Source organism: Aquarana catesbeiana, linkage group LG02, assembly GCF_042186555.1.
Source record: "Aquarana catesbeiana isolate 2022-GZ linkage group LG02, ASM4218655v1, whole genome shotgun sequence".
Lineage (NCBI taxonomy): Eukaryota > Metazoa > Chordata > Amphibia > Anura > Ranidae > Aquarana > Aquarana catesbeiana.
The window spans coordinates 499,103,623-499,113,478 of record NC_133325.1 but is presented as its reverse complement, the minus strand read 5'-3'; positions in this window follow the sequence as shown (position 1 = coordinate 499,113,478).

Genomic DNA, 9,856 nt, shown 5'->3' with positions numbered 1-9,856 from the left:
CTCTCCTCTGCGCTAGAACGGAAACTGCCGAGCCGAGGAGAGATGACATCACATCCTCTGCCTGTGTGTACTATACACAGGCAGGGGATGTTCCTCATTGGCTGGGAGCGATCGCGAGGGGGGGGCCACGATCGGATGGTCTCCCCCTCGTCTCTCATCGCTCATAGCCAAATGCCGACCGCCGCTGGCACCGGGGGGGGGTCCGATTGGACCCCCCGCCCGCGGGAAGGCAATCACGTATGGGTACGTGATTTTGCCTGCCCGTGCCATTCTGCTCACGTATATATGCGTGAGGCGGTCGGCAAGTGGTTAAAGTCTATGGAACCAAAAACCAGAAAAAAAAACCCTGACCCTTTCCATAAAATGCACAGATGTGAACTACATCCATAGGAAACCAAGTTAAATGGACTATAGTGTGTCTGCAAAACTGAAAACGCACTAAAAAATGCATAAGTACGAACCAGGCCTAAATATTCTCCCTGTTAATGCAGAAGTCATAATTAAACTGAGACATTTTGTAAGGGTGCAAACATAATATGCAATATAGTGCAGTTTCTGTCTAATGTACAGTATTTACTATTCAGTTCCATTTCAATCAGAAATGTATTATCTAAACAAATTAAGGCTTAGTTTACATGGTTTTTAGCTAATAAAATATTAGTGTGTACAGCATAGTTTTCTGAAGCTTTTGCAGATCTTTCAGCAAGTTTAACCACTTCAGCCCCGGAAGGATTTACCCCCTTCCTGACCAGAGCACTTTTTACAATTTGGCACTGCGTCGCTTTAACTGCTAATTGCGCGGTCATGCAATGCTGTAACCAAACGAAATTTGCGTCCTTTTCTTCCCACAAATAGAGCTTTCTTTTGATGGTATTTGATCACCTCTGCCGTTTTTATTTTTTGCGCTATACACGGAAAAAGACCGAAAATTTTGAAAAAAAATGATATTTTCTACTTTTTGTTCTAAAAAAAATCCAATAAACTCAATTTTAGTCATACATTTAGGCCAAAATGTATTTGGCCACATGTCTTTGGTAAAAAAAATGTCAATAAGTGTATATTTATTGGTTTGCGCAAAAGTTATAGCGCCTACAAACTAGGGTACATTTTCTGGAATTTACACAGTCTTTAATTTATGACTGCCTATGTCATTTCTTGAGGTGCTAAAATGACAGGGCAGTACAAAACCCCCACAAATGACCCCATTTTGGAAAGTAGACACCCCAAGGAAATTGCTGAGAGGCATGTTGAGCCCATTGAATATTCATTTTTTTTGTCCCAAGTGATTGAATAATGAAAAAAAAAAAAAAAAAAAAACAAAATTACAAAAAGTTGTCACTAAATGATATATTGCTCACACAGGCCATGGGCCTATGTGGAATTGCACCCCAAAATACATTTAGCTGCTTCTCCTGAGTATGGGGATACCACATGTGTGAGACTTTTTGGGAGCCTAGCCGCATACGGGGCCCCGAAAACCAATCACTGCCTTCAGGATTTCTAAGGGCGTACATTTTTGATTTTACTCCTCACTACCTATCACAGTTTTGAAGGCCATAAAATGCCCAGATGGCACAAACCCCCCCCAAATGACCCCATTTTGGAAAGTAGACACCCCAAGCTATTTGCTGAGAGGCATGTTGAGTCCATGGAATATTTTATATTTTGACACAAGTTGCGGGAAAGTGACAATTTATTTATTTATTTTTTTTTTTTTTGCACAAAGTTGTCACTAAATGATATATTGCTCACACAGGTCATGGGCATATGTGGAATTGCACCCCAAAATACATTTAGCTGCTTCTCCTGAGTATGGGGATACCACATGTGTGGGACTTTTTGGGAGCCTAGCCGCGTACGGGACCCCGAAAACCAATCACCGCCTTCAGGATTTCTAAGGGTGTACATTTTTGATTTCACTCTTCACTGCCTATCACAGTTTCGGAGGCCATGGAATGCCCAGGTGGCACAAAACCCCCCCAAATGACCCCATTTTGGAAAGTAGACACCCCAAGCTATTTGCTGAGAGGCATGGTGAGTATTTTGCAGCTCTCATTTGTTTTTGAAAATGAAGAAAGACAAAAAAAAAAATTTTTTTTTTCTTTTTTTAATTTTCAAAACTTTGTGACAAAAAGTGAGGTCTGCAAAATACTCACTATACCTCTCAGCAAATAGCTTGGGGTGTCTACTTTCCAAAATGGGGTCATTTGGGGGGGGGTTTGTGCCACCTGGGCATTCCATGGCCTCCGAGACTGTGATAGGCAGTGAAGAGTGAAATCAAAAATTTACGCCCTTAGAAAGCCTGAAGGCGGTGCTTGGTTTTCGGGGTCCCATACGTGGCTAGGCTCCCAAAAAGTCTCACACATGTGGTATCCCCGTACTCAGGAGAAGCAACAGAATGTATTTTGGGGTGTAATTTCACATATTCCCATGGCATGTTTGAGCAATATATCATTTAGTGACAACTTTGTGCAAAAAAAAAAAAAAATAATAATAATTTGTCTCTTTCCCGCAACTTGTGTCACAATATAAAATATTCCATGGACTCGACATGCCTCTCAGCAAATAGCTTGGGGTGTCTACTTTCCAAAATGGGGTCATTTGGGGGGTTTGAACTGTCCTGGCATTTTATGCACAACATTTAGAAGCTTATGTCACACATCACCCACTCTTCTAACCACTTGAAGACAAAGCCCTTTCTGACACTTTTTGATTACATGAAAAAATTATTTTTTTTTGCAAGAAAATTACTTTGAACCCCCACACATTATATATTTTTTTAAAGCAAATGCCCTACAGATTAAAATGGTGGGTGTTTAATTTTTTTTTTTCACACAGTATTTGCGCAGCGATTTTTCAAACGCATTTTCTGGGGAAAAAACACACTTTTTTACATTTTAATGCACTAAAACACACTATATTGCCCAAATGTTTGATGAAATAAAAAAGATGATCTTAGGCCGAGTACATGGATACCAAACATGACATGCTTTACAACTGTGCACAAACGTGCAGTGACAACAAAATAAATACATTTTTAAAAGCCTTTAAAAGCCTTTACAGGTTACCACTTTAGATTTACAGAGGAGGTCTACTGCTAAAATTACTGCCCTCGATCTGACCGTCGCGGTGATACCTCACATGCATGGTGCAATTGCTGTTTACATTTGACGCCAGACCGACGCTTGCGTTCGCCTTAGCGCGAGAGCAGGGGGGACAGGGGTGCTTTTTTTTTTTTTTTTTTTTTTTCTTTATTATTTTTTTGCTTTTTTATCTTATTTTAAAACTGTTCCTTTCATTTTTTTTTCTTTTTAATCATTTTTATTGTTATCTCAGGGAATGTAAATATCCCCTATGATAGCAATAGGTAGTGACAGGTACTCTTTTTTGAAAAAATTGGGGTCTATTAGACCCTAGATTTCTCCTCTGCCCTCAAAGCATCTGACCACACCAAGATCGGTGTGATAAAATGCTTCCCCAATTTCCCAATGGCGCTATTTACATCCGGCGAAATCTAAGTCATAAAATGCTCGTAGCTTCCGGTTTCTTAGGCCATAGAGATGTTTGGAGCCACTCTGGTCTCTGATCAGGTCTATGGTCAGCTGGCTGAATCACCGGCTGCATTCTCAGGTTCCCTGTTGAGACAGGAGAGCCAGAGAAAAACACGGAAGACGGTGGGGGGGCATTCTCTCCCACTGCTTGTAAAAGCAGTCTAGAGGCTAATTAGCCGCTAGGATTGCTTCTACATGAAAGCCGACCGCTGGCTGAAAAGAATGATACCAAGATGATACCTAAACCTGCAAGCATCATTCTGGTATAACCACTCAAAGTCGTGAATGCTGTACTCAGACAAAAATATGGTTAACAATAAAGCACAGTAAACGGTAAAGTATAAAAAATTGCAGACCTGAAAAGCAAACATGATAAAACATAATAACAATAAAACATTGCAGAATAGAATACAGTAAAAAAGAGCAGAACAATAGAGAGAATAGAGAGAGAGAGAATAGAGAGAGAACAATAAAACGACAACTATTATTTTTTATTTTATATTTTTGTTTGTGTTTTTTTTTTTTTTTTTTCACTTTTTTTGTAACTGTAACTTTTATAACTGTAACCGGTTCCAGGTTCGGGTCTCTCAAAATGCGATGGCATCTTGGGAGACCCTGTGAAAGTGTGTCCTAGTCTGTGCAATGCTGTACCCTACGCTAATACTCAACTAGTGAATGGTAGCGTTCAAAACATTCACCAATGCAAAGACCAGGATTGTCAGGACAGGAGGGACAATAATAGCGGGTGTCATGCCTATATCCGCGCTTGCTGCAGACACAACATCTTTTTTGGGGGGGTTCGCTGGGTAGGGGTACTCGGGAGGACATAAAAATGCCTCTCATGCAGCCGACTGCATTTGGTTGGGGATGTGAATGGGGGAAGTACGGGCGCTGCAGAAGTGGTGGGTTCCCAATTAGGATTGGCGAATGCAGCAGGAAGGGCATTATGGGCACGACGGGCCTGTGTTTGTCTTTTTGGTGGCAGCGGGACACTACTTGTGCTTGCCACCTCACCAGCTTGAACTGCACTTATGGGACTCGCCACGTCACCAAGTGTTACTGCAGTGCTGGTTTGACTACGACCGGGGTGTACTAGGCCGCTGGCGCTTGCCAGTTCACCAAAACGCTACCAAAAAAACTGTTAACGATCGCAGGGATCAGGCCTGACTCTGCGAACGCTGCAGTTATGCATTTAGTGTTTTGTAAGTGACAGTGATCGATCGATACTGCACTTGGGTGGGTTGGGCTGGGCCGGGCGGAGGGGCAAAACGCAGGTGCTAGCAGGTATCTGGGCTGATCCCGCTAACACTGCGTTTTTGGGAACCCTAAACTGCTGGGGACGCCAGTATAGATCTGATCGGATCAGATATTGATCAGTTCAGATACTATACCACTAAGGGAGGTGTACAGTGCGTGCGTGGGTGTTAGCGCTACTGGCACTAACCTGACGCTGCCTGGGGCTGGTGCTTGCCAGTTCACCAAAACGCTACAAAAAAAACTGTTAGCGATCGCAGGGATCAGGCCTGACTCTGCGAACGCTGCAGTTATGCGTTTAGTGTTTTGTAAGTGACAGTGATCGATCGATACTGCACTTGGGTGGGCTGGGCTGGGCCGGGCGGAGGGGTAAAACGCAGTTGCTAGCAGGTATCTGGGCTGATCCCGCTAACACTGCGTTTGTGGGAACCCTAAACTGCTGGGGACGCTAGTATAGATCTGATCGGATCAGATATTGATGCGTTCAGATACTATACCACTAAGGGAGGTGTACGGTGCGTGGGTGTTAGCGGTACTGGCACTAACCTGACGCTGCCTGGGGCTGGTGCTTGCCATTTCACCAAAATGCTACCAAAAAAACTGTTAGCGATCGCAGGGATCAGGCCTGACTCAGCGAACGCTGCAGTTATGCGTTTAGTGTTTTGTAAGTGACAGTGATCGATCGATACTGCACTTGGGTGGGCTGGGCCGAGCTGGGCGGAGGGGCAAAACGCAGGTGCTAGCAGGTATCTGGGCTGATCCCGCTAACACTGTGTTTTTGGGAACCCTAAACTGCTGGGGACGCCAGTATAGATCTGATCGGATCAGATATTGATGCGATCAGATACTATACCACTAAGGGAGGCGTATGCTGCGTGCGTGGGTGTTAGCGGTACTGGCGCTAATCTGACCCTGCCTGGGGCGACGCATATCACCGCCGGGCGATCAGGGGGCTAAATCTTTATTCGGTAATAAACGGCGGGTTCCCTGACACTATAAAAAATAAACAAACTAACCAGCGTCACCCGTAACGGTTATACAGTGATCAGTGGTGAAAGGGTTAACTAGGGGGCAATCAAGGGGTTAAAACATTTATTAGATAGTATATGGGGGTCCCTGTCGCTATAAAACGCTGACGGCGAACCTAAATATTTACGTCCCTAACTAGCATCACCAGCGACACTAATACAGCGATCAGAAAAATGATCGCTTAGCGACACTGGTGACAGGGGGTGATCAAGGGGTTAAAACTTTATTAGGGGGGGTTAGGGGGGTACCCTAGACCTACAGGGGGCCTAACACTCACTGCCCTGACACTGTAACTGTCACAAACTGACACCAATACAGTAATCAGAAAAAAAAAAAAAAAAAAAAAAAACTGCTGGTGTCAGTTTGTGACGGGGGGGGGGTGATTGGGGGGGGATCGGGGGGCGATCGGGGGGGGGGATCGGGGTGTTTAGTGTGCCTGGCATGTTCTACTGTGTGTGTAGTGTTGGTGCACTTACATTGCAGTCTTCTCTCCTCGGCCCGGAACGGAAAATACCGAGCCGAGGAGAGATGACATCATTTCCTCTGCCTCTGTGTACAATACAGAGGCAGGGAAATGATCCCATTGGCTGAGAGCGATCGCGAGGGGGGGGCCACGAATGGATGGCCTCCCCCTCACCTCCGATCGCCGGGGGAGATTTGCCGACCGCCGCAGGCACCGGGGGGGGGGTCCGATCGGACCCCCCACCCGCGGGCAGGCAAGGACGTACATATACGTCCTTTTGCCTGCCCGTGCCGCTCTGTCGACGTATATAGTCGTGCGGCGGTCGGCAAGTGGTTAAGGCAATTTTTTGAAGCCTTTAAAGAACTCTTCAGTTCTTAATAGGCGTGCTGTCACTTTAAATAGGTTTGTTTCAGTAGGCTATCAACAAGCTTCAAGTAGTCCTGAAGCTTACTAACCCCTGGTTCACTATGGAGGGTACACTTAATGATGTTATCAGCTTGCTTAAAGTGACAGTCAGCACTTCAACTAAGATCTGTTTACCATCCCCATACTTGAGCTGAATGGTACTTTACAGTAATGTTTCTCAAATCCAGTCCTCAAGTACCCCCAACAGGTCATGTTTTCAGGATTTCCCTCAGATGAAACGGCGGTGGTAATTACTAAGGCAGTGAAACTGATCAAATCACCTGTGCAAAATAATGGAAAGCTTGAAAACATGACCTGTTGGGGATTACACTGCTATACACCAACTCTCATAAAGTGAGTAATTGTGCCCATGGAGATGTGCTCAATGACACCAGCAACATTCAACAAATGCTCTGTAATGTATATCGTATGCTTAAAAAATTATGTGAACATTCACTTCAATCATTCATGAATGAAAAATTAAAGTGTAACTCAACTTTTGTTGAGAAAAAAACATTCCCCTCTGGGCGATCTGTCTACATTGCATGGATTTTAACAAACTTTGTTGCAGATTCCTACCTTTTGTTATTCTGAAGGAATGTTTGTTTCTCAGTGTCCGTGTCCATGAGTGAATCTGTATGGGAGTGATTTTATAATTATCAATCAACTGTTGCATTTGCAGGGCTCTAATGAGTGAAGTGGCAGGGTCTGTAACCCTTTAGACGTGGTTTCCCTTTGAGTATATCACCAAAAGTAAAACACAAATGGAAAAAATACAGCGCTAACACATTAAAACAATGATAGTATCCAAATTAAAAAGCTTTGCACCAGGACAACGTCAGCTTGTGACAAAACGTGTTGGGAGGAGGGACGTGCTGACGTCCCAGTGTTGCTACAATCCCGGATGGACAGGTTGTTATGCAAGCCAGGTGTCTTTTTACATATGTTTTTAATCTGCTCCTTGCTGTAAGTGCACTACCTTTTTACTATTAAAGGTGTAATTGGTTTTACACTATAGCAAGCTTTTTCATTTTGGGTATTTTGTACCCACTGAGTGCGGAGTTGACTTCTTGGTCTCTATGAGGATAAAGGATGTCTGCTTGACTTTATCCCACGTGGAGTGGGATCCATCCCCTTGAGCTGACATCAGATCCCCCTCAGGATAAAGGCCTTGGCTGGGCAATAGCCACAAGCATTCCTAAACTTGCCATCTGGTAAGCATGTATTTCATGTGGTGGAGGTGCACCCCCTTTTTGTCGTAGTGTGACAACACTCACATTATTGTCACAAGGAACTTTTAAAGGGACACTCACTTTTTTCACCTTTCCGTTTTGATGGGTTTGATGATTTATACAGACTATTAGTTCACTATTTATGTCTATAGAGTACATCACCAAAAGTGACATTCTTGTTGCAGGGCATGCTCGAAATCTGATTTGTATCTTAGTGCAGACTTCTGGAAAAATCTGTGAGCCAATCACACAAACAGGAAATTACATTTCTGGGGGGTGTTTAGTACACCGTCTGCATTTTACAGAAAATTACACTGGCTGCAGATTTAAAATGAAAGATCATTTCTAATAACATTGAATTACAATATGACTTGTGTGACAAATTGTATATGCTATATATTTTTTTTTTTTGCTATTTTTTTTCATGAAAATTGAGTTACCCTATAAAATGTTCAGTTTGAATATCCTATCAAGTGCAGATGTTTTTTACATGACTAGATAACTGAAGTGAATTTTTACAGTGTTTTATTAAATACATATTTTTTTTAATTTTCTCATTTGAACATTATATACATAACATTTAGATATAAATAATAATAATATAATAATAATAATAATATTAATATCTATACATAAACATAAAGTAGCATACAGTGTCAAAATTAAAGCCATCTGAAAAAAGTACATCAAAGAGTAAGTAGAATATTAGACAGGTGCATTATACTTTGTGGGATAGAATGGGAACATTAACAGCCATGCCATTGTCAGAACTATTGGGGTTAAAAAGAATTAATTTCTAGGCTTATGCATATGAATATATATATATATATATATATATATATATATATATATATATATATATAAACTGTATATAATTTCATGAGCAACTCGGAAGCTATTTTGTGCTATTTTTTTATTTCCCTAAGGTGAATGGGAGATCATGATTTTAAACAAGGTTTCTTACAAGAAGATTTTCAGGGCTTATCTTAGTTTCTCTCAGATCGTAAATTCAGAAATTCTGTCAGCCAGGTAAATAAGAGGGAAACCAAGAGGGCTAATGTTTATATTATAATGAGACCAAGGTCTCCTGTTTCAAATGAACAATGAACAAACACGTACATATTTTTTTCATTTTTATGACTGAGAGAAGGGGCTTATTCAAAAGCTATTTTATGAAACAAGTATTTTTCACTATAAACAATTGTATTAGCAATAATTCCTATTATATTATTATAGGGCAAATATATGCATACTTCATTGAATAAACTCCGTGATTTGGGTTTATGTATTTTTATAATGTACCACAGTTATTCATTATATTTTATTTGTTATTACCCATTGAAATATGTTATTAAAGTGAAGGATAGCACCTTGTTAACATTATGAATAGTTTTAAATGAATAGGTATTCTATGTGTGAAACTACGTAAACATAATGGTTATTGCATGTTCAGTTACAAATGATCTAACTACTAAGAAATTTAGAACAAGAGTTAATTAATGTATCTAAACTTACTACATCTATATATTTTCCAGCCAGACTATAAGTCTACTACAAGACTACAAGTCTAGCAATCTGACATATAAATGACATCTTTATAATAATAGTTTATAGTTTATATCTTTATTTGATGAGATTTTTGACATGTTAAGAAACATTCCAATATCATTTTTAAGCCTGTAATGCCACCTTGTGTTAGTGGTGTAAAGGAAAACATTGCCCCTTGTGGTAATTATACATAAGGGTCCGATATTGCCCTTATAGGTATGGTGCAGGAAATGACATGTGTTTAACGTCATTCATTACGTGAAAGGCATATCCAAACCTACTCTTTGGGCGGATAAAGGGTGCATATGTATAGCAGAGAGGACAGAGGGCTAAGATCAGAATGAGAGGATAACGGAAAAATCAAAGGAAGGGAA